Consider the following 23,316-nt stretch of genomic DNA (forward strand, 5'->3'; position numbering starts at 1 on the left):
TTCCATTCATATGACCTATACTGTGATGCATAAAAATTCTACACTGAAGGGAAAACCACCAGACATATATTTTTGTATTGTTACCAAGGATGTAGGCTTGTTTGCCTGACAACTACGTAATTCAAGGTTTAGTATAGGCAGATGATCTATTTGTAATATAAACCACCAGAAAAATCTACTGACTCATTTTCAACAAGAGACCTTGTGGTGCAACGGTAGCGCATCTGACTCCAGATTAGAAGGTTGCGTGTTCAAATCACGTCAAGGTCAGTTATCATTTTGAAGATAAAATGCTCTATTCTGCCAAAAAAATACTATACAAGAAACTAATTACCAAGATTGTTATCTACTTTCAATAATGTGATTATAGCTCAAACTGATACCTATATCACTAGCACATAGTCATTATATAACTCAGATAAACTCCATATCGACTGATGTCAGCCTTCACCTTCCCAGACACCTAACAAACATGTACTTATCTAACATAAAGACTCGGAGGCATATATTGGTGGGGAAAGAAGCTTTTTATTTAATTTTAAACTATTTTAATTTTTAGTTATAATTAAACGGAAAAAAGGGGAGGAGTATGGTGGCAAAGAAAACGCGGCCCTACTGACAGAGTAACCATCGGCAAACTTCCACAACCAGGCCTAGATGGGGCCTCCTGCCAGCCCAACATACTCCACTCAAGGTATCCATCTCCCCTCCCAATAACACAAACAACCCCATTACTTTGCCGGGTGTGCTCGGAACCCTAGAAACACCCCTGTAGAAAATATCATTTATTGAGTGTGGAATAAGTAGTATATAGAATATAAGGCAAAAACAGTTATAAAATGTGCTGTAACAATACTGGGATGTTTACAATAAATAAAAGGGAGGTCACTCAGCATAATAGAAGTAGCAGACTGTGGTGACGTAAGGGCCCAGTTCATCAATTAATGTTTTCCGGTGGAACCCAACATATACTAGGCTGAAGAATTAAACAAAAGCTGCTGGTGTCACATTAGTATTACGGAGGTGACCAGCCAGGGCAGGGGCATTTCTAAAGAGGAGGGGGCCCGTGTGCAGTCTCCGACACGGGCCCCCTCCTCTCTGTCCGGCGGCCGGCAGCGCACTGAGCTGTGCGCGGCTAGCGCCGGACTTATAGACTCTGGGCACTAGAGTGCGCCCAGAGTCTATAGAGGATGCACTGGTCATCGGGAAAATGGCTGCGGTGGCCACTTTCTGCATATGCACAAACAACGGAAAAATGGCCGCATCGACCATTTTCTAGTCGTTTTTACAGCGCTGGACCCCCGCGCCAGCGTGGGACTCCAGAGAGGTAAGTAATTCTATGGGTGCAGGGTGTGTGGTGCGGGGCCCCCCTGGAATCAAGGGCCCGTGTTCCCCGCACACCTTGCACCCATTATACATCCGTCCCTGAGCCAGGGGCGTATCTATAATAGGTGCAAGGTGTACGGTGCACACAGGCCCCTGGGTCCAGGGGGGCCCACGCACCGCACACCCTGCAACCATTTAAAATATTCTTACTTCTCTTCATTGGCCCGCCGCTGGCTGCAGACCTACAGAGATCACTGGGAAAATGACCACCGCGGCCATGTTCCGATAATTCGCACATGCGCAGTACAAATTTCCCGGAAATGCGGTGCGGGCGCCATGTTACCAGAGACCTGAGCATGCGTGGGAGAGGGGGGGGGCCCGATCTGAGCCTGCATGCATGGCCCCTCCTCTCTTAAAGCTCGTCTGTGACCGGCACTAATGGATACGGAACACAGACTGCTGACTGATGTATGGGAATAAACAGTTGTGAATCGTTCGCTGTTTTCTGTGAGCAGGAACTAGCGCGTCTCGTATTGTCCTTCCCTTATAGCACCAGCCAGGCTGATCATGTATTGTCCTTCTCTTACATCACCAGCCAGGCGGATAATGTATTGTCCTTCCCTTATAGCACCAGCCAGGCTGATCATGTATTGTCCTTCTCTTACATCACCAGCCAGGCGGATAATGTATTGTCCTTCCCTTACATCGCCAGCCAGGCAGATAATGTATTGTCCTTCCCTTACATCGCCAGCCTGGCGGATAATGTATTGTCCTTCCTTTACATTGCCAGCCAGGCGGATAATGTATTGTCCTTCCCTTACATCGCCAGCCAGGCGGATAATGTATTGTCCTTCCCTTACATCGCCAGCCGGGCTGATAATGTATTGTCCTTCCCTTACATCACCAGCCAGGCTGATAATGTATTGTCCTTCCCTTACATTGCCAGCCAGGCGGATAATGTATTGTCCTTCCCTTACATCACCAGCCAGGCTGATAATGTATTGTCCTTCCCTTACATCACCAGCCAGGCTGATAATGTATTGTCCTTCCCTTACATCACCAGCCAGGCTAATCATATATTGTCCTTCCCTTACATCACCAGCCAGGCTGATAATGTATTGTCCTTCCCTTACATCACCAGCCAGGCAGATCATGTATTGTCCTTCCCTTACATCACCAGCCAGGCAGATCATGTATTGTCCTTCCCTTACATCACCAGCCAGGCTGTTCATGTATTGTCCTTCCCTTACATCACCAGCCAGGCTGATAATGTATTGGGGCAGGAGATCTAGCTGGTGTTATAATGTCAGAGGTGCTGGGTGGAAATCTGCATCAAAATGAGTCAAATTTTAGCTATGGACATAAACTGCAGATCACATTGCTGCAATGGACATGGACAGCTACATCAGAGAGGAAAATAAAACCTGGCAGCAGTGAGATTCAAACCCACACCCCCAAAGAGACTGGAGCCTTAATCCAGCACCTTTGACCGCTCAGCCACGCTACCAACTGCTTCATTTCTGCTGTCCCCTCTCTATTTGTAGAGTGCATCTGATCACATGCTGACGATAAAATTATTATTGTACATGAACAAGTTGTTTATGCATAAAATAGCTGTTTAGGGTCAGGAGCAGCACCCGATTTTCGGGAGAGTAGGCAAGTATGCTTCCCTGGTGTACATCCGTGCGGCCGGCTGTGCAAGGACTTTTGGCGCCCATGCACGCTGTAATACAGATTGGTGCCTCCTTACACATCATCAGTGTCAGCCTACCAGCTCAGAGTGCAAAGTAGTCAGAGGATAAGGAGAAAACGGTGTTAATGATATAGCAAAATAAAGGTTCTAATGATACAGCAGATGGCATGCAGGTAAGTGATTACATGAATAATTTAGTTATAATTATCATTGAATAATTTAGTTATATTATCATTTATCATTATCATGGTGGTGGGGTAGGGGTCCTTCTATCCCCTGGTTACTCCTACCAACTCCTACCCTCTGAACCATCTCTTACTTTCTCTACATTTGAGGTTCATGTTATATGCCTCTTCCAACCAGTTCACCTTAGAGTAGCTGTCATTTACCGTCCCCCCGGCCCTCCTTCCAAATTCATTGACAACTTTGCTTCCTGGCTCCCTCACATTCTCTCCTCTGACCTTCCCTCTATTATCCTAGGTGACTTCAATATTCCTATTGATATCCCCACGGAAGCCTCTGCCTCCAAACTCCTTACCCTCACGTCTTCTTCATTTGGTCTCTCCCAATGGTCCTCCTCACCCTCCCATGTGAGTGGGCAATCACTTGACCTGGTCTTCACTCACCGTTGTGATATTTCTGATTACTCCAATGCCCCATTGACCCTCTATGACCATCACCGTCTCTCTTTAAACCTATCTCTCTCCTTCCCTTCCTCTACCTCATAAGGCCACCATCACTAAGCGTAACATTGACGCTATTGACACCATTTCTTTTTCTTCCCAGCTTGACTCACTTCTCTCCCCTGTCCTGTCTCTCTCCTGCCCTGAACAAGCCATTTCCCTATACAATACCTCCCTTACTTCTGCTCTGGACTCTGTTGCTCCGGCGATCACTATTTACCCTCGCAGATTTACACCTCAACCCTGGCATTCCAAATGCACCAGATACCTGCAAAAGTGTTCGCGAACTGCTGAGCAACAGTGGAGAAGATCACGCTCTAAGGCAGATTTTCTCAATTTCAAATTTATGGACGCATCATACAGTGCTGCCCTTTCCCTGTCTAAACAGTCATATTTCAAGAACCTCATCTCCTCTCAGTCCTCACATCCCCAACGTCTCTTCACCACCTTCAACTCCCTCCTCTGCCCACCCCCTCTGCTCCTCCCCTCCTCGCTCTCTGCCCTTGACTTTGCTACCTACATCTGCCTCCCCTCTCCTACAAGCTCTCCACTGGCTCCCCTTCCCTTTTAGAACCCAATTTAAGGTTCTCTCACTCACTTACAAAGCCCTCACCCAATCTTCCCCCATATACATCTCTGATCTCATCTCCCTTCACTCTCCTGTCCGCCCTCTTCATTCAACAAATGCACGCCGCCTCTCATGCCAACTGATTACTTCCTCCCACTCCCGCCTCCAAGATTTTGCCCGTGCTGCTCCCCACCTTTGGAACTCTCTCCCACTTCCCATCAGACTCTCCACCTCTCTACAATCCTTCAAACGGGCTCTCAAGACCCACTATTTCATCAAAGCCTTCCAGCTCTCGTCCTAACTTGCTGCTACATACTCCTTCCTCCCTGCCCACCCCATCTGTGTCACCCTTGATTGTCTGTCCCTCCCCTTTGGAATGTAAGCTCCAATGAGCAGGGCCCTCTACCCTATTGTGCTTCTCCTTACTCTACCTTCATCTATTTCTTACTCTCTACCAGGGCACCTAACACTTTGTTGCTTTGCATTGTTGCTTATCTGGGTATTATGGTCGCGAATGTAACATAGTATATTATCCATGTCCTGTCTTATATTGTACTGTACTGTAAGTCACTGTAAATCAACCTATTTGTTTATGTACTTTGTAAGGCGCTGCAGAAAACTTGTGGCGCCATATAAATAAACCATAATAATAATCATTTTGCAGAAGCTGCAAAATTTACCCATATGTCTACGCTGTGAGCTAATGTTTGTTTATATGTAAAATGTAGGCACTGCTGAGATTTGAACTCAGGATCTCCTGTTTACTAGACAGGCGCTTTAACCAACTAAGCCACAGCACCAACCTGCTTGTGTGTGTTTCATACAGAGCTGTAACTAAACTTTTTGGTGCCTTGTGCCAGAAAGAGCATTGGCGCCCCCCTATTTTAAAATAGGAAGATAACACACCCGAAAAAGGGCCATGGCCTCATGGGGAAGGGCTAGGGAAGAGATAGGAGAGGCCAGGAGATGCTGGGGGGATAAAACAAGAGGAAGCTACAAGTGAGAATGATAACAAACAGAAAATTGACATGCCTAAACAGTGCCCCCTGCCCTGCGGTGCCCTTTGCCATGGCACGGGTCGCACTACCCTAGTTACGGCCCTGGTTACATATATAGCATCTTCTTTTTTAGTGCAATAAAGTGACATCAAATTTAATTAAAAATGTATTATAGACAATCATGGGCTTATCTGGGCCTGGGTGAAGGGGGTGTGGCCTAAGCGCTGGATGCGTGACCACGCCCCCTTTGGAAGAAAATAAAGTTGCAGCCTTAGACCGCTTGGCCACACTACCAGCTACCCACCCCCCTATTGTGTTCCCCCTTATTTTTTAGTGGTGTCATAGATGACAGATTTCTGTCGGATCTTCAAGAGTGTATGGTACCCTTTGCAGTGGTGGATCTGGTAAAGACAACCTACAGATGGTCCAAAGCCTCAAAAACAAAGCATCTCCGGACACAGGGGATTCCAATCAAACATCCACGTCTTAGGATCTCCTTCAGTTAATTAAATGCTTGATCCCGCTTGTTACTCTTCTGGCCCCGAAGATCCTTTTCTAAATTAGAAATTAAATGTTCCACAGTCTGAAATTTTTTTAAGGTTCTGTGATTCCCAGAGTACCTGTCAGGAAGGTTCAGTTTAGGTTTAGGGGTAGAAAGGAACGGGATGTAGTCATTAGGTCGAGATTTACAATGCCGACATCCTTAATGTCGGCAGGTATGTACGCAGATGCAAGGACCAAAAAAGTGACAGCAGCTGAATTGACAGGGGGCGTCACTTTGTATTTATTTGATAACTTTTTCTTATATAGCTTCAGCATATTCTGCTGCGCTATATAAAGTAATCCCATTCCTGCTACTTGGACCACCAGATGGAAACAGATTTGGCAAGGAGACGCTTGAATCGGTAGGACCCAAACGGGATTGCACCAACTTGGAATCAGAGTTTCTTGGACCTGCTAGAACCGGAGCTGAATTCGGACTAATGGATGGAACTGGATGGAGTCCAGAGGAAGTTGAATCAGTTGGAACCCGAAGGAAGCTGATCCGGATATATGGATGGAACCAGATTGGGTCTGGATGAACTTGAGTCGATTGGAACCGAGGGAGACTGAACCGGACATATGGATGGAACCGGATTGGGCCCGGGTGAACTTGAATCGGTAGGGACCGAAGGAAGCATACTCTGGCTAGAACTGGAACAGGCAGAATCCATATGTTCAGATGGCCCTTCTTGGACCAGAACCATGCTGGTAGTCAACATGGTGGCACTCTCAGGAAGTGGCTGACAGGAGTCCATGACTGCCTCCATGGGAGTCATGTGAATCCAGTCCTGGAATCTTGGTACTGAGTACCTCTACTGGGACTGAGAACTCAGATACCCCTCCTGGGGTTGTCTACATGGATACCCCTCCTAGGGTTAGCAGATCACATTTTCCTCCTATAGCTAAAGGCTCGGATGCCTCTTCTGGTGCCAGAACATTGGATAACCCACCTGGGGTTACAACATCAGATTCCTCTTCTGAGGAACGAAACAGACGCCGATCCTGGGACTGTGGAGTCAAAGGCTCCTACTCGGGATGCGGACTGTGGTCCTTTATTGGGACAAGCAGAATCTGAGTTGGAACCAGAACGGGCAGAATCCCAACTGGGACCGGAATGGGTAAAATCCGGAACAGGCACTGGAGACCCCTCTTGGGGTCGGATGCTTAAAGCCCCTTCTTGGGGCTGGACACTCAGAACCCCCACTTGGGGTGACAGACACGGAACCTTGAGGCGTCAAGCTTCAAACTCCTTACAGGAGTAGCAGGAACAAAAAGTGAATGAGGCTTGCAAGTTGACCTGGAGACATGATTAGAACAATACTGAGTCTTGTGATGGTCTTTTGGCTTGCGGAGAGCATGGTCTTTGACAAAATGTTTAGCATAGCCACAGTACAAGCAAACTGAAACTTTCTGCGTCGCTGGTGTTCAACCTCGGAATTGAAGGAGCCTAACTCAGAAATATTTTTGGTCACTGGGTATGACAAAGCAAGTCTAACTAAATCTGTAGCTTTCCTGAGGATTTCAGGTATCACAAAAAAGTAGACTGGTCCTTGTAACTATATCAACTGGATGAAGAAGATTTAATTGGTCAGGGTCCTGTATACTGTGAGCCCGAGAATTCCCAGAGGAGGTCGTGATCTTAGTGTTTTTACTAAGAAATTCCTCCATGGGAAGCCCTTGTAGATAGGGATTCATAGGCAAACACAGGGGGGGGGGTCCCATCTGGCTGGAAACCCCCCTCCCCAACCCACACCATGACCACAATAGAAATAGTAATATAATAGATTGTTACTAGCGCTGCATGTTCTTCTCAGTATCACAAATGAAATAATTAGCACCACCTGTGGATCTTTTAACATGTATCAGCCAGTAATAAATAACCTGTGCACCAACTAGGAGATCTGGAAAACATTCACTGTTAGGGATGTGCTGCTATAGAGCCCAATATGTACATATATGTCCAGGGCAGCACTAGGTTCTTCTGCTGCTCCTCCAGACTCCTGGACTTGCTCCCTTGCCCTGGAATGGTGCTCACATCTAACATAAATACATTCAGCTCAGGCAGGATGGCCCTACTGTCACATTTAATCTCTTACTGTGATTGCTGGTCCTGTATATGCTGGAATTATGACTCACAATATACTTTGATTGACGCATATTAAAGCTGGTTAAGGGCTAATTCTACCCTCCTTATGGACTGGCCACACTCGCTCTAATATCAAGCATTTGGATACCCCCCTCTAGAAATCCTGCATTTGCCACTGGGATTAATATGCTTTGAAGAGGTAGATGGAGGCGGAGAAGCAAGAGTCCCATTAGAAGAATATTCAGAACGGGGAAGAATCCCAACTAGAAGATTGCCATGAAATGTATTCGGCATAGACCGCTGGAGGCGGGGGACATTCGGAGTATGAACTGGATTCGCCATAGCAGCCGTAGGAGCGAGCGACTGAACAGACAGAGATCGCTGGAAGCTGTCAAGACGAGTGGATACACCCTGAAGAAAGCGCACCACTTGCTGCTGAGTAGCCTCCTGACTCTCCATGCGGGGATTGACCCCTCTGCTTGATCACTAGTCAAGTCCATCGGCCTTGAACAAACTGTCAGGACTGTGGTGTTTTGCGTTCCTGACCGTGATGCTGGTGGCTCAGTCTTGGACCTTGGGGTCTGGTCACAGCCCCCTGGTAGGGTCTCCCAAGGACTCTATCTAGAACTCTCCGGATCTTCTGTTTACTAGACAGGCGCTTTAACCAACTAAGCCACAGCACAAACCTGCGTATATGCTCTGCTGTCTCCATGTTTTTTGTTTTTTTTAACTTTAGTTCTTGATTCTATTTTGCTTCGTGTTACTGGACCTAATACAGCAGGGCACGCAGATTCACGACTATCAGAATCTGCGCGTGCCCAGGACCCATTTTGTGCATCTGCAGAATGGGTCCTGCGTGATTGACAGGCAGAGGTGTTTATGGGGAGGTGTGGGGGTTGGAGACAGCCTCCTTGTCGCCCCCTTTTCCCAGGAGTGGCAAGGTCAGGCCCTTCATCCATGGACGCAGATTCCTGGCCTTGCATGCCGGCCAACCTGCATAAGCTGAGGCTTACTTAGCTGGCCGGTGCCTTCCAACATCGCAACTGACCTCGGTCGCAGCGCTGGGATCGCAAATGCGGCAGGGGGTGTCAGACAGACATTTTAGCGAGGACGGAATTGCAAAGCTGCTCGTGGGTGGCTTTGCAATTCCATCCTCTGCTGAATCAGGACCACTGTTCAGAAAATATTTGCACTCTAGTGGACTTCATCTAGTTATTCTATAGGATAATAGTTAGAATCTGTTTGCTGGGGCAGAACTGCTACTTTGAATGTCAGCAGCCATTATTGTTAAGAGGAAATTGTCCTTAAAAAAACAAAACTCTACCTACTCGCTGTAAACAGGATTTGAACCTGTGTGGGGAGACCCCATTGGACTTCAATACCTTAGGCCTTCATGATAACCCACGACTCATGTTAAGCTATGGTTCTCAGAATTGGATGCCCACTCTCAGGGGTGCCGTGAGGGGTCCAATCTCAGATACAATTGTTCTATATGGCCTTATGCTGCCTGCATGCATACAAAGGCTGCTCCTCTTGTGTGTGAGAGTACTGCCCGCTACCTCTTCAACTTCCCCTCCATTCTCCTATTCCTTGCCTGCATGTGAAAGTGAGAACAGGTTAATGGGCGCAGCAGATTGGGGACAAAATCCTGACAACTTTATTTTCTGAGTTTTGCCCGCATTTCCATGCTTAGTACATCCCGCCCACAGAGAGCAGGCCTGGGACAGAGACAAGGGTGGCACAATACTGACCACCTACAGCAATGACTTTGCGGCCGTCCCAGCTTTACCCCGTATTCAATATGGAAGTAGGCGAAAACAGGACCCGGCGAAACTTGATCAGGCGGAAAGTCCTGTCAGTTTTGGGGAAATCAGCCTGACACCCCCCAAAAGATGCTCTGACATGGGGGTTTCCTATGGTACCCCCCGATTTGGCTTGCTGAAGGTATTTGGTGTTTTTAAACGGGCTCAATAGCTGCTAAATATCGTTTTTCTATACGTGATGCTGAATAGTATTTAGGAGGTTTTTTCCAGAAAATAAGTTATCCCAGCAAATTTGGGGTACTTGAAAATGGGGGTCAGCATATTTATAAGTTGCTAAAGTGAAGATGAAAAATCGTGAAAAATCCACCTGTCGCAAACATCTGCAATAAAAAAAACACATGGGGCATACTTGGGGGCCCCCCAGAGTCAAGTTCGCTAGTTTTTAACTTTGTACCCCAACATATTTCCCCCCCCCCTTTTTTTAAGGTCATTTTTTGGGGTGTTCTTAAGTGGGTTTTTTTTTTTAAATTTGACACAGATTACCTTTGGGGGACTGTCTGAAGGCTGCACGGGGGTTTCCGCAACGTTGCACCCCAAAACCCCAATTCTGCACTTTTTTCCGCCTCCCATTCATAGGCGAAACTTTTCGCCTAGTACATTGCATTGACTTTCCACTTAGGCGGAAAGTCTTTCAAATTGAATACGGGGTAAAAGTCAAACAGGCGAAAATGACGTCATCGGCGAAAAATTTCCGCCAAAAACATGCGGAAACTGACTTTTCGCCTCCATTTGAATACGGGCCTTAGTTTAAAAATTTTCCAGTTTAATGAAACATTGGGTAAATTTTAGAATTAAACAAGGTAAATAAATAATATAATAAACATATTTATTATATTATTTAAAACAACTGTTCCTCGCTGTGAACAGGCTCTGAACCTGTGCAGGAAGACCCCATTGGATTTCAAGTCCAACGCCTTAACCACTCGGCCATCACAGCTGACAGGTGAGTGATACTAAGGTAAGATAGATTCATCGTGGTATCGTCCAGATCAGCGATCCTGTAGGCACTTATGGGCAAGTAGGTTGATTTTCCTAGAAACTGGTATGTTTGGGGCAGTATTTGTCTGAATCGGGAGCATGGTTTGTTCAAATCAGGGTCTGGACTCAATATGGGGGAGATGTACTAAGCTCTGGAAAGTGATAAACTGCCATCTACTCAGCTCCTAACTGTCATGTTACAGGCTGTGTTTGAAAAATGAAAGTTAGTTAGGAGCTGACTGGTTGGTACTGTAACTCTCTTTATCACTTTTTAGAGCTTATCACTTTCTGTTTGCCTGGATAGATGTTGGGTGTCATACAGCTTATACAATGCTAATTAAAGCAGTCACATATATTTTGTGTGTTTACTTGTGTGCATGAAACGAGTTACATCTGTGGTCAAGCATGGATATCCTTAAAACCTGCACTGTTAGGTAAACTTGCCAACTCTCCCCGATTGTCAGGGAGACTCCCTGAAATAGCAGCAATCTCCCCCTGACTCCCAGAAAGAGACTAGCAATCTCCCTGATTGCACCATACCCCCATTATGAAGCTGTTATATTAAAGAAAAACAAAGATATATACATCGAAATGGGATCATTAGTATAATTTCCCTGCATTGGGTATAAGGCACAATGATCCCAATGGCTACATGCAGCTTCTGGAAAGTATCAGGGTGTTTTCTTCAACAAATAGTTCTTACTTTTCTGCTTTTGGGCTCATTTACATTTGGATGTAAGTCAGTTATATGACACGCCTCTCAGATGTAGCAGTACACGCCTATCACATGTATGACACGCCTCTCAGATGTAGCAGTACACGCCTATCACATGTATAACACGCCTCTCAGATGTAGTAGTACACACCTATCACATGTATGACACGCCTCTCAGATGTAGTAGTACACGCCTATCACATGTATGACACGCCTCTCACATGTAGTAGTACACGCCTATTACATGTATGACATGCCTCTCAGATGTAGCAGTACACGCCCACTTTACCGCCGCGCTCATAGGTGCTGCTTTCACAATCTCCCTGAAATGCTGTTTCAAAAGTAGGCAGGTATGTCTGTTAGGGTTCCTTGATGACCAAGTTTGGGAACCTTTGGTGTAGGGTGTGTGGTGCACATGAGCCCCTGGGTGCAGGGGGGAAGCTCACAACGCACAACTTGCACCTATTTGGTATAATAACTTCTCTCTAGGGTCCCACGTCAGCACAATGCAAACGCGGAGATTTGCGCATGCCCAGTACAAAAGTCACCCTCAAGACTTGACATCTGTGCAGTGGAGAGAGAAGGGGTCCCGCACAGAGGCTTCACACAGGCCCCCTCCTCTCATAATCCACCCCTGCTCTTACCTCTCCCAGGGTCGTATTCAATTAGGCAGCGAAAAGCCGTTCTTGGCGAAACTTTTTCGCCGATGACATCATTTTCGCCGATTCCACTTATCCCTGTGTTAAATTCGTCCGACTTTTCGCCGGTGCGAAAAGTCAATGCATCAGACCTGGCGAAAAAAGTTATCACCTATGAATAGGTGGCGAGAAAAAGTGCAGAATTGGAGTTTTGAACAGGCCCCCAAAGGTAATCTGTGTCAAATTTAAAAAAAAAAAAAAAGTACCTTAGGATACCCCAAAAAAGTACTTTCGTTTTGGGGGGCGAAAAAAAATAACAAAGTTGGGGGACAAACTTTTAAACTAGCGAAATAGACTCGGGGGGGGGTCCCAAAGAATACCCAAAACTACTTATTTTGCTAAAAAAAAAATCCTAAATGCTATTCTTCACCACCTTCTAAAAAACGAAAAACAGCACTTTATTAAGACCGTTTAAAGACCCCCACATACTTTTAGCAGGGCTATTCGGGGGTACCCATAGTGAACCCCCATGTCAGAGCATCTTTTGGGGGGTGTCAGGCTGATTTCCCCAAAAACGAAAGCACTTTTTCGCCGATTTCGTTTTCGCCGGGTCCCGTTTTCCGACGATTTGGAATTGAATATGGGGATAAGCGGGGACGTGCGCAATACTTTTTTGCACCCAAAACCTCAGATGAAGGCGAAAAGTCCGGCCTCTGACTTTTGGCTTGGAATTGAATACGGGCCTCTGTCTTTTAATAAACAGTCTGGTATCTTAGATTCTCTTAGATTACCGCTGTTTGTTAAATGCAGAAACGAGGACATAACATGCTTCGTTGGTAAAGTGGGGCCTATGTATTTTAGGCAAATTATACCTCTTTTACATCTGTGTGCCGGATCGTACCCAGTATTTTGTTCACACTTCCATCCCGGGTGCGACCTGGCTGAGACCCCTTTTCAGACTGGCAGCAATAATTCCGGGTCGATGACGTCACCATCATCACGTGATGATCTCATCACCAAGCGCCAGCTCTTCCTATGCAGTGAATGGGAACTGGGTCGCATCGACCCGGGTAACCCATTCACACTGCACCGCGAGCCAGGTTGAACACGCGTTCAACCCTTCTCGTAACCAGGGTTGATATGCCAGGTCGCTCAACCCAGCTTATTTCAACCCTGCCCTATCACACTGCACAGTAAGTAACCCAGGTTAATGCTTGTAGTGTGAAAGGTGTATTAAGGCCCCCACACATGGAGCGATATATAGCGGCCGATCCGATGGATTGGAACGATATCGCAGCTATATCATTCCGTGTGTGGGTATGATATCGTCCGCTGCACGCGACCGTGGGGTCGTCCGTCACTCCTCCACATCTTCCTGCATGCACAAGTGATCTGGAGAGGCGCTGTACAATCCCATGCTGGTCTATGCGGAGGGAGAAGCCGGCATATCTGGCGGTTGGGCACCGGATCACTCCTTGTGTGGGGACCACCTGATATGTCGGCCGTCGGATCGTATCGCTGGGTACAGATGGCACCATGTGTACCCAGCCTCAGTTTCATGTGCAAACTTGGATACTGTACTTTCTCTTTTTGTTGTTTTAATTATTTCTCCATACAAGACTCAGAGATTATCTGTTTTTTTTTTTTTTTTTTACAGAGTTTATAGAGCAAGAATGGCCGACCTGTGGCTCTCCAGCTTTTGTAAAACTACAAGTCCCAGCATGCACTGCTTCACTTTTGCTATTAGGGAATGCTAAAATTGTGGCAGGGCATGCTGGGATGTGTAGTTTCACAACAGCTGGAGAGCCACAGGTTGGCCAGGCCTGTTATAGAGGGCCTCATTCAGAGGCGGTCGCTCAGAAACAGGCGGCCGCTTCCATCCTGAACGGCCGCCTCCATGTCGGTCGTTAGGCTGTGGGTTAACACCCACAGCTCTAACGACCGCTAAAGGAGATGGTCGCGATGGTCTCAGGGCTTATGATGAGACCCTAGGGTAGGGTCTCATCAACCTTAAGCCCCAGGGAGCTTCCTTCTGTGTTTCAGCAGGAAGCTCCCCATTGACATCACTGATGATGTCAGTGCGGCCGCCCACAAAACGGTAGGCGTTCGCAAAGGAACGCCTCCGTTTTGGAAACCACCCCCCCGGCCCGCCTACCAAACAGGGGCAGCTGTCGATCAACATCGACAGCCGCCCCTTTGGTAACGAGCTCCGGAGCGACAGAGTTTCTTTGTCGCTCCGGGCCTTGCCCACGCTGCAAGTGCACAGGCCAAACCATTGAGTCGGTTATGAGCGCATCGGCGCTCGCGACCGACTCTGAATGAGGTCCAGAGTTTTTAAATAAGCATATGTACATAGGGCAGTGACTTGTCCATCTTATCTATCAATTGGTTTATGATCAGGACTTATTTTTGTTTTATCCAAAAAAATGTAGGTACTGCTGAGATTTGAACTCAGGACGTCGTGTTTACTAGACAGGTGCTTTAACCAACTAAGCCACAGCGCCAACCTCTGTATGTGTGTGTGCTGCCCTCTCCATGTTTTTTTTTTTTTTTAACTTTAGTTTTTGGTTCTATTTTGCTTCGTGTTACTGGACCTAATACAGCAGTGCACGCAGATTCACGACTAGCAGAATCTGCGCGTGCCCAGGACCCATTTTGCGCATCTGCAGAATGGGTCCTGCGTGATTGACAGGCAGAGGCGTTTATGGGGAGGTGTGGGGGTTGGAGACAGCCTCCTTGTCGCCCCCTTTTCCCAGGAGTGGCAAGGTCAGGCCCTTCATCCATGGACGCAGATTCCTGGCCTTGCATGCCGGCCAACCTGCATAAACTGAGGCTTACTTAGCTGGCCGGTGCCTTCCAACATCGCAACTGACCTCGGTCGCAGCGCTGGGATCGCAAATGCGGCAGGGGGTGTCAGACAGACATTTTAGCAAGGACGGAATTGCAAAGCTGCTCGTGGGCGGCTTTGCAATTCCATCCTCTGCTGAATCAGGACCACTGTTCAGAAAATATTTGCACTCTAGTGGAATTCATCTAGTTATTCTATAGCATAATAGTTAGAATCTGGTTGCTGGGGCAGAACTGCTACTTCGAATGTCAGCGGCCATTATTGTTAAGAGGAAATTGTCCTTAAAAAAGCAAAACTCTACCTACTCGCTGTGAACAGGATTTGAACCTGTGCGGGGAGACCCCATTGGATTTCAAGTCCAACGCCTTAACCACTCGGCCATCACAGCCCTGCGATACCTCCGGCCTTCATGATAACCCACGACTCGTGTTATGCTATGGTTCTCAGAATTGGATGCCCACTCTCAGGGGTGCCGTGAGGGATCCAATCTCAGATACAATTATTTGGGCCATTGCGTTTGTTCTGTATGGCCTTATGCTGCCTGTATGCATACATAGGCTGCTCCTCTTGTGGGTGAGAGTACTGCCCGCTACCTCTGTCACACCCCGAAAAGGGTGTTCTATTCTACTCGTGGTGTATTAGGATGCTTCTTTACCAAGTACTCTGTCTCTGGATCACCTTGGGCTCTTCCGGGAGGTTACCCAATAGATACAGGCAATAATGGGCAAAAGGATGTATTTATTCAACAATACCAGTTCTTTCCACATCAGCCATATGGACATTCCATATACAATGCAAATTTGTAGTACACACTTCAAGACAGAAAAAGTACACTGGTAGCCGGCAATTTTATTATAACTGGAACTCTGGAACTCCAGGATCCGGCTGCCAAAGGAATGGTTAAACAATAGACATACAAACAGGTAAATATAATTATGCAATGAAAATACTAGATAAAATATAACTCTATTATTTTGTGCACAAAACAAATAATAGTTTCTCATCACTTATGCATGCAAGTGAGTGACTAGTTGATGGAATGTTTGCAAACGGTGCCCGGGTTATAAATTACAGTAGTTATAATCCTAATGGTACTGCAGGCTGCATTAAAGTTTATTTGGGTTTGAAGAATAAGTGTATTGCTTCCTGTCTCCTTATTTTCCTGACCTCGTGCTTGCAGCTGTCAGACGTTATCGCTAGCAGTTTACATGTATCCTAGTCGGATGATTATTAGAATACAGTTCCTCTTAGTTACCGTATATACTCGAGTATAAGTTGACCCGAATATAAGCCGAGGTACCTACTTTTACCACAAAAAACTGGGAAAACTTATTGACTCGAGTATAAGCCTAGGGTGGGAAATGGCAGCAGCTGGTAGTGCCCCCAGTAGTAATCCCCCCTGGTAGTGCCCCCTGTAGTAATCGCCCCCTGGTAGTGCCCCCTGTAGTAATCGCCCCCAGGTAGTGCCCCCAGTAGTCGTCCTCCCCCCCAAGTAGAGAGAGACGTAATAAGAATTAAAAAAAAAAAATCACTTACCTTCGGCCGCTTTGAGACGTCATTACATCATGATGACGTGTCTCCCATTACCCACTGCGGGAGCCGGAAGATGGCTCCCGCAGTGGGAGCAGCAGCAGCCGCTGAGAGTCTGACAGACTGTCATCGGCTGCTGATTACAGCAAACACACAGCTGCCGGCTCCAGCGGCTGTGTGTTTGTGCTGTGTAGCGCTGAGCGAACTCCATCTGGTCAGCGCTACACTTCACTCGAGTATAAGCCGAGGGGGTACTTTTTCAGCACAAAAAATGTGCTGAAAAACTCGGCTTATACTCGAGTATATACGGTATATATCCTGGCTCTCTTGCTTTAGCGTTCTATACTGCGGCCACTTTGTTAAATGAACAGAGTTAATGTGGGAACGCACGCAGTTGATAAGGAAATTTACTACTATTTTCACTTTTGTCCTCTGTGGATTTTAGCTTTAACACTGAGGTTGTTAATCCCTGGAGAGTTGTGTTATATAGAGTCTCAGCTGACTATTTTCTCTAGAGGGGCGCTGCAAGACCTCCCAAAACTTGCTTGTATATGTCCCTGCACTCCCTATCAGAGGGGTGGGCCTTGAGAGAATAGGGCGTTTTGGTACTCACTGTTCCGCCTCTTCACGTACAGTTCCTCCGACTGGTGACTGAGGAGCGGGCAGTCCTGCAGAAACTCCACCCGGGCTACACACCCTTGTTCCACCTCCGGGGCAGGGTCAGCCACACAGTCCCTTCTGCTGTGTCTCATTCTCAGGCACAGTTCTCACAGCAGCGCGGCAGTTCACAGCGTCCTTTGGTAAACCCAGCCTCTCTGTCCCCTCAAACATTTCTTAGGGCAGGCCAGTCAGAAGCTCCGCCCGGTCTCCACTCCTCCGATCCGCCTCCAATCGGCGCTGACCACAGGACAGCCGTGTTGGAGGAGACTTCCAATCTATCCTCGGACGCTGCCCCAGGACACGGGACTCTCCGCCGGGGCGCCGCTACGGCTCCACTGTCTCTGGGGCTCTGAGGTGAGCGCAGCCATGTGTACGGGTCCCCTCTGCCCTAGTTGCCTCAGGCACACTACAGACTGCCCCCAGCAGCCCCCGCGGGTGTCTCTTTATATAACCAGCGGTCGCGTGCGGGGCTGCTTCCCGCCGCCCGCACGCGCCGCTTCAGCCCACTGCACAAACTGGGCTTCTCCTGGGGCCATTCTCCTCCCCTCTCCTGCGGCTATAGTCCAAACATCCCTGCCGGGTGCCCCTCATTTCTTATAGTTCAGAGGGAGCAGCCTGGACCAAATCCCCCTCTGTAAAGGGAGGGGGGGGGGCACTCATGTGAATGGGCAGTTTTCTTAGTCCAAAGGGTATACAGCACATATGTTAATTTATGTATTAGGCATTATACACTTTAGGGGTATCACACCTCTTCAACTTCCCCTCCATTCTCCTATTCCTTGCCTGCATGGGAAAGTGAGAACAGGTTAATGGGCACAGCAGATCGGGGCCAAAATCCTGAAAACTGTATTTTCTGAGTTTTGCCCGCATTTTCATGCTTAGTACATCCCGCCCACAGAGAGCAGGCCTGGGACAGAGACAAGGGTGGCACAATACTGACCACCTACAGCAATGACTTCGCGGCCGTCCCAGCTTTACCCCGTATTTAATATGGAAGTAGACGAAAACGGGACCCGGCGAAACTTGAACAGGCGGAAAGTACTGTCAATTTTGGGGAAATCAGCCTGACACCCCCCAAAAGATGCTCTGACATGGGGGTTCCATATGGTACCCCCCGATTTGGCTTGCTGAAGGTATTTGGGGGTTTTAAACGGGCTCAATAGCTGCTAAATAGCGTTTTTCTATACCTGATGCAGAATAGCATTTAGGAGGTTTTTTTCCAGAAAATAAGTTATCCCAACAAATTTGGGGTACTTGAAAATGGGGGTCAGCATATTTATAAGTTGCTAATGTGAAGTCGAAAAAATCGTGAAAAATCCACCTGTCGCAAACACCTGCAATCAAAAAAATACCTGGGGCATACTAGGGGATCCCCCCCAGGGTCAAGTTCGCTAGTTTTTAGTTGGTGCACCAACTTTTTTTTTTTTGCCCCCTTTTTTTAAGGTCATTTTTTGGGATGTTCTTAAGTGTGTTTTTTTTTTTATTTGACACACTTTACCTTTGGGGGACTGTCTGAGAGCTGCACAGGGGTTCCCGCAACGTTGCACCCCAAAACCCCAAATCTGCACTTTTTTCCGCCTCCCATTCATAGGCGAAACTTTTCGCCTAGTACATTGCATTGACTTTCCGCCTAGGCAGAAAGTCTTTCAAATTGAATACGGGGTAAAAGTCAAACAGGCGAAAATGATGTCATCTGCGAAAAATTTCCGCCAAAAACACGCGGAAACTGACTTTTCATCTCCATTTGAATACGGGTCTCAGTTTAAAAATGTTCCAGTTTAATGAAACATTTGGTAAATTTTAGAATTAAACAAGGTAAATAAATAATATAATAAATGTATTTATTATATTATTTAAAACAACTGTTACTCGCTGTGAACAGGATTTGAACCTGTGCGGGGAGACCCCATTGGATTTCAAGGCCAACGCCTTAACCACTCGGCCATCACAGCTGACAGGGGAGCATGGCTAAGGTAGGATAGATTCATCGTGGTATCGTCCAGATCAGAGATCCTGTAGGCACTTCTGGGCAAGTAGGTTGATTTCCCTAGAAACTGGTATGTTTGGGGCAGTATTTGTCTGAATCGGGGGCATGGTTTGTTCAAATCAGGGTCTGGACTCAATATGGGGGAGATGTACTAAGCTCTGGAAAGTGATAAACTGCCATCTACTCAGCTCCTAACTGTCATGTTACAGGCTGTGTTTGAAAAATGACATTTAGGAGCTGACTGGTTGGTACTTTAACTCTCTTTATCACTTTTTAGAGCTTATCACTTTCTGTTTGCCTGGATAGATGTTGGGTGTCATACAGCTTATACAATGCTAATTAAAGCAGTCACATATATTTTGTGTGTTTACTTGTGTGAATTAAACGAGTTACATCTGTGGTCAAGCATGGATATCCTTAAAACTTGCACTGTTAGGTAAACTTGCCAACTCTCCCCGATTGTCAGGGAGACTCCCTGAAATAGCAGCAATCTCCCCCTGACTCCCTGAAGAGGCTAGCAATCTCCCTGATTGCACCATACCCCCATTATGAAGCTGTTATATTAAAGAAAAACAGAGATATATACATCAAATGCAAAACAGCGCCTATTAAGACCGTATAAAGGCCCCCACATACCTTTAGCAGGGCTATTCTGGGGTACCCATAGTGAGCCCCCATGTCAGAGCATCTTTTGGGGGGTGTCAGGCTGATTTCCCCAAAAACAACAGCACTTTTTCGCCGATTTGGAATTGAATACGGGGATAAGCGGGGAAGCGTGCGATACTTTTTCGCACCCAAAACCTCCGATGAAGGCGAAAAGTCCGGCCTCGGACTTTTCACTTGGAATTGAATACGGGCCTCTGGGCCTGATTCAGAGCCGGGCGCTCTGACAGAGCGCTCGCTCTGAATCAGGGCTGGCCCTCTGGTTTTTTAAAGCGGCCTCCTGGCCGCTCGCATAGCTGTGGGTGACCACCCACAGCTATAGCGAGCGGCCAGGAAGATGGTCGCGATGGTCAAGACCATCCCGACCATCGGGCTTGCGACGAGACCCTTGTGGTAGGGTCTCTTTTACCGCAAGCCACAGAGTGCTTTCGGCTGTAACAGAGCCGAAAGCACTCCCACTGACATCACTTGTGATGTCAGTGGGGCCGGCCCCAGATGGTAGGCGTTCCCATGGGAACGCCTCCGTCTGGGCAGCCACGCCCCTGGCCTGCCCACCAAAGGGGGAGTGCTGTCATTCAACATCGACAGCACGCCCCCTTTGGTACGAGACCCGGAGCGACGGATTGCCCGTCGCTATCCGGGTCTCGCACATGTGCACGACGGAGCCGGCTCCGTCGTGCGCATGCACACTGTTCCACCATCGACCCGTTTGCGAGCGCATAGCGCTCGCGAGCGGGTCTGAATCAGACCCACTGTCTGTTAATAAACAGTCTGGTTTCATTACTGTGATCAAAATTGCAAAACGTGTCGGAAAATGCTGGGGCTATACAAATAATATATCTAAATGCTAATGATAACACTGTAAAACTCACTTAGCACTTATAGGCTTCTGCCCAACATTTAATTGTCTGCAAACATTTGACAAGAAACCTGCAGTATTCCTGGTCATTACAATGGGTGTAACTGGTCCCAAGGGTTTTATTTAAAAAAAAAATACCATTGTGCAACCAGTAGGTGGTGCTATATTTGTTACCTTGAAATCTTACACCAAACCTGTAATACTTCATAGTCTGGTGGGTTTTTTCTAGCTTTTTTCAGTCTTTGTAAAAAAATGTAAAACTACATAAAGCATTTACTCTAAATATGAGATTTAATCAAGCAAAATAAACCTATTTCCAAAGAAAAGGCTCAGCTCCGCTGTGAACAGGATTTGAACCTGTGCGGGGAGACCCCATTGGATTTCGAGTCCAACGCCTTAACCACTCGGCCATCACAGCTTGATGAAAAAAACCAAGGACTTTTTTATGTCTCAAACACATAGTATTGTTTGTTTTAAAAAATAAACAATTTAATGGATAATTATTATTCTTTCTACATATTTGTATTCTTGTTTGGGTGTTTCAGTTTGGTTGATGTTCCTGCTTTAAGCACTTTGTATTTTTAATATTTTTTTTATTTAAATTTTTTTACAAAATTTTTGTGTCTTGGTTAAGCAAAAGAACAATGTAATGGATAATTATTATTCTTTCTACATATTTGTATTCTCGTTGGGTGTTTCAGTTTGGTTGATGTTCCTGCTTTCAGCACTTTTTATTTTTAATCATTTTTTTATTTTTTATTTTTTACAAAATTTTTGTGTCTGGGTTAAGCAAAAGAACAATGTAATGGATAATTATTATTCTTTCTACATATTTGTATTCTCTTTGGGTGTTTCAGTTTGGTTGATGTTCTTGCTTTGAGAACTTTTTATTTTTAATTATTTTTTTATTTTTTACAAAATTTTTGTGTCTGGGTTAAGCAAAAGAACAATGTAATGGATAATTGTTATTCTTTCTAAATATTTGTATTCTCGTTGGGTGTGTCAGTTTGGTTGATGTTCCTGCTTTAAGCACTTTTTTTGTTTTTAATAATTTTTTTATTTTTATTTTTTTACAAAATTTTTGTGTCTTGGTTAAGCAAAAGAACAATGTAATGGATAATTATTATTCTTTCTACATATTTGTATTCTCATTGGGTGTTTCAGTTTGGTTGATGTTCCTGCTTTGAGAACTTTATATTTTTAATTATTGTTTTATTTTTACAAAACTTTTGTGTCTGGGTTAAGCAAAAGAACAATTCAACACGACATGCATTGTACTGATACGTCACTCATTCAGTGTTTTTATACACTGTGGGGCCTCCATGCTTGGCACCGGATTCCACCACAGAGAGCCAACAGCCAACACCTTCTTTCTTGCGCACTGGTCTATAGTGGATGAGCAGCAGGCCATCTCTTAAGGCGACATAAAATGTATTTATTCGGCTGGCTGGTCACCAGTGTGATATGTGGCTCTCCAAGTATTTGAGAACTGCAAGTCCCAGCTTGCCTCTGGGTCCATCCATATGGGCAGCTGACATTGCTATAGAAACTAAGGGGAGATGTATATTTCATCGCAAAATAAATTGCGATAATCTCCCCCTCTATTCGCATCTGGATCGCCGGTACCTTATTGCTGGGACAGATCATCTATAACCCGATCTATAAATCGTTATCGCTGACTGATCGTACCGTGTGAACGCACCATAATACATGTTCCTGTAAGGAGCTGCAAAACTTATTTCAGCCTTGTGCACCTGTGGCGCTGTGGCTTAGTTGGTTAAAGCGCCTGTCTAGTAAACAGGAGATCCTGAGTTCAAATCTCAGCAGTGCCTATGTTTTATATTTTTTGTACATTGATGTCTTAGCTTTTACATTATACTAACACATCTTGACATAATTCCTTTTTTTTTTTTAATTGTGATACAAAGCTCATTTGTGACTTCCCATATCCAGAATCTACTGTTAGAGGGTACATGGGTGGTGAAGGATTTTTTTTTTTTTTTCGGGAGGGGGGGGGGGGGGCTGTAACCATTTATTTTTAACCCTTCCCTCCCACGCGATGATAATAATAATCAGTGCTTGTTATGTGTACACACACAACGATTTTGTAAATGTACGATTTTAGTAAACGATTTCAAGGGAAAAATAAACGAAAATCGTTTACTAAAATCGTTCATTTACTAAATGTAATGAACGATTTTTTTGAACTACAAAGGATTTTTGCATATTCCCTTAATGAAAATCGTTGAGTTGGTCAGTCTGACTGAACTACAAACGTGAACGCGCATGAATGATAATCGTTCATCGTTTTAATGATTTTTTCAACGATTGAACGATAAACGATATCGTTAACGATAATCGTTCGAAAAATCGTGTGTATGCACCTTAATGGAGCGTACACACGGTCAGATTTGTCAGATGAACGACTGAACGATTAAACGATTTGAACGATTTGGACGATTTGACCAAAGTTTTGAACGATTTGAACGATTGAACGATTTTTGACTGCATTAAAATGAATGGAATCGTCCAAGTCTGACTGCAAACCCATCAGATGTCAGATATCGTTATCTGACAAACGGGAACGCGCATCGTTGATCGTCCATCGTTCAGGCATGTCAGATATGAACGATTTTCCTTGAGATATGAACGACTGAACGATTTTTAAATCGTTATCGTCCATATCTGAAGAAAAAATCTGATCGTGTGTATGCACCA

The 23,316-nt window shown here is 45.9% G+C and overlaps 1 protein-coding gene and 8 non-coding genes across 9 annotated transcripts in view; 3 read left to right on the forward strand and 6 right to left on the reverse strand.

Moving 5' to 3' along the window:
- The window catches only part of LOC148506864 (transcription factor HES-2-like), a 98,362-nt gene that overhangs the window by 41,670 nt on the left and 33,376 nt on the right, over nucleotides 1-23,316 (forward strand). The window lies entirely within an intron of this gene.
- On the forward strand, nucleotides 199-270 carry TRNAW-CCA (transfer RNA tryptophan (anticodon CCA)). The gene has a single exon. It is a non-coding gene; the product is annotated as a tRNA-Trp (tRNA).
- Nucleotides 4,997-5,070, reverse strand: TRNAT-AGU (transfer RNA threonine (anticodon AGU)). Its single transcript has one exon. It is a non-coding gene; the product is annotated as a tRNA-Thr (tRNA).
- On the reverse strand, nucleotides 10,576-10,657 carry TRNAS-UGA (transfer RNA serine (anticodon UGA)). Its single transcript has one exon. It is a non-coding gene; the product is annotated as a tRNA-Ser (tRNA).
- On the reverse strand, nucleotides 14,482-14,555 carry TRNAT-AGU (transfer RNA threonine (anticodon AGU)). Its single transcript has one exon. It is a non-coding gene; the product is annotated as a tRNA-Thr (tRNA).
- Nucleotides 15,206-15,287, reverse strand: TRNAS-UGA (transfer RNA serine (anticodon UGA)). The gene has a single exon. It is a non-coding gene; the product is annotated as a tRNA-Ser (tRNA).
- TRNAS-UGA (transfer RNA serine (anticodon UGA)) lies at nucleotides 18,960-19,041 on the reverse strand. Its single transcript has one exon. It is a non-coding gene; the product is annotated as a tRNA-Ser (tRNA).
- Nucleotides 20,935-21,016, reverse strand: TRNAS-CGA (transfer RNA serine (anticodon CGA)). Its single transcript has one exon. It is a non-coding gene; the product is annotated as a tRNA-Ser (tRNA).
- On the forward strand, nucleotides 22,357-22,430 carry TRNAT-AGU (transfer RNA threonine (anticodon AGU)). Its single transcript has one exon. It is a non-coding gene; the product is annotated as a tRNA-Thr (tRNA).

The sequence above is a fragment of the Taudactylus pleione genome, unplaced genomic scaffold, assembly GCF_031769625.1.
Source record: "Taudactylus pleione unplaced genomic scaffold, aTauple2 ptg000393l, whole genome shotgun sequence".
NCBI lineage: Eukaryota > Metazoa > Chordata > Amphibia > Anura > Myobatrachidae > Taudactylus > Taudactylus pleione.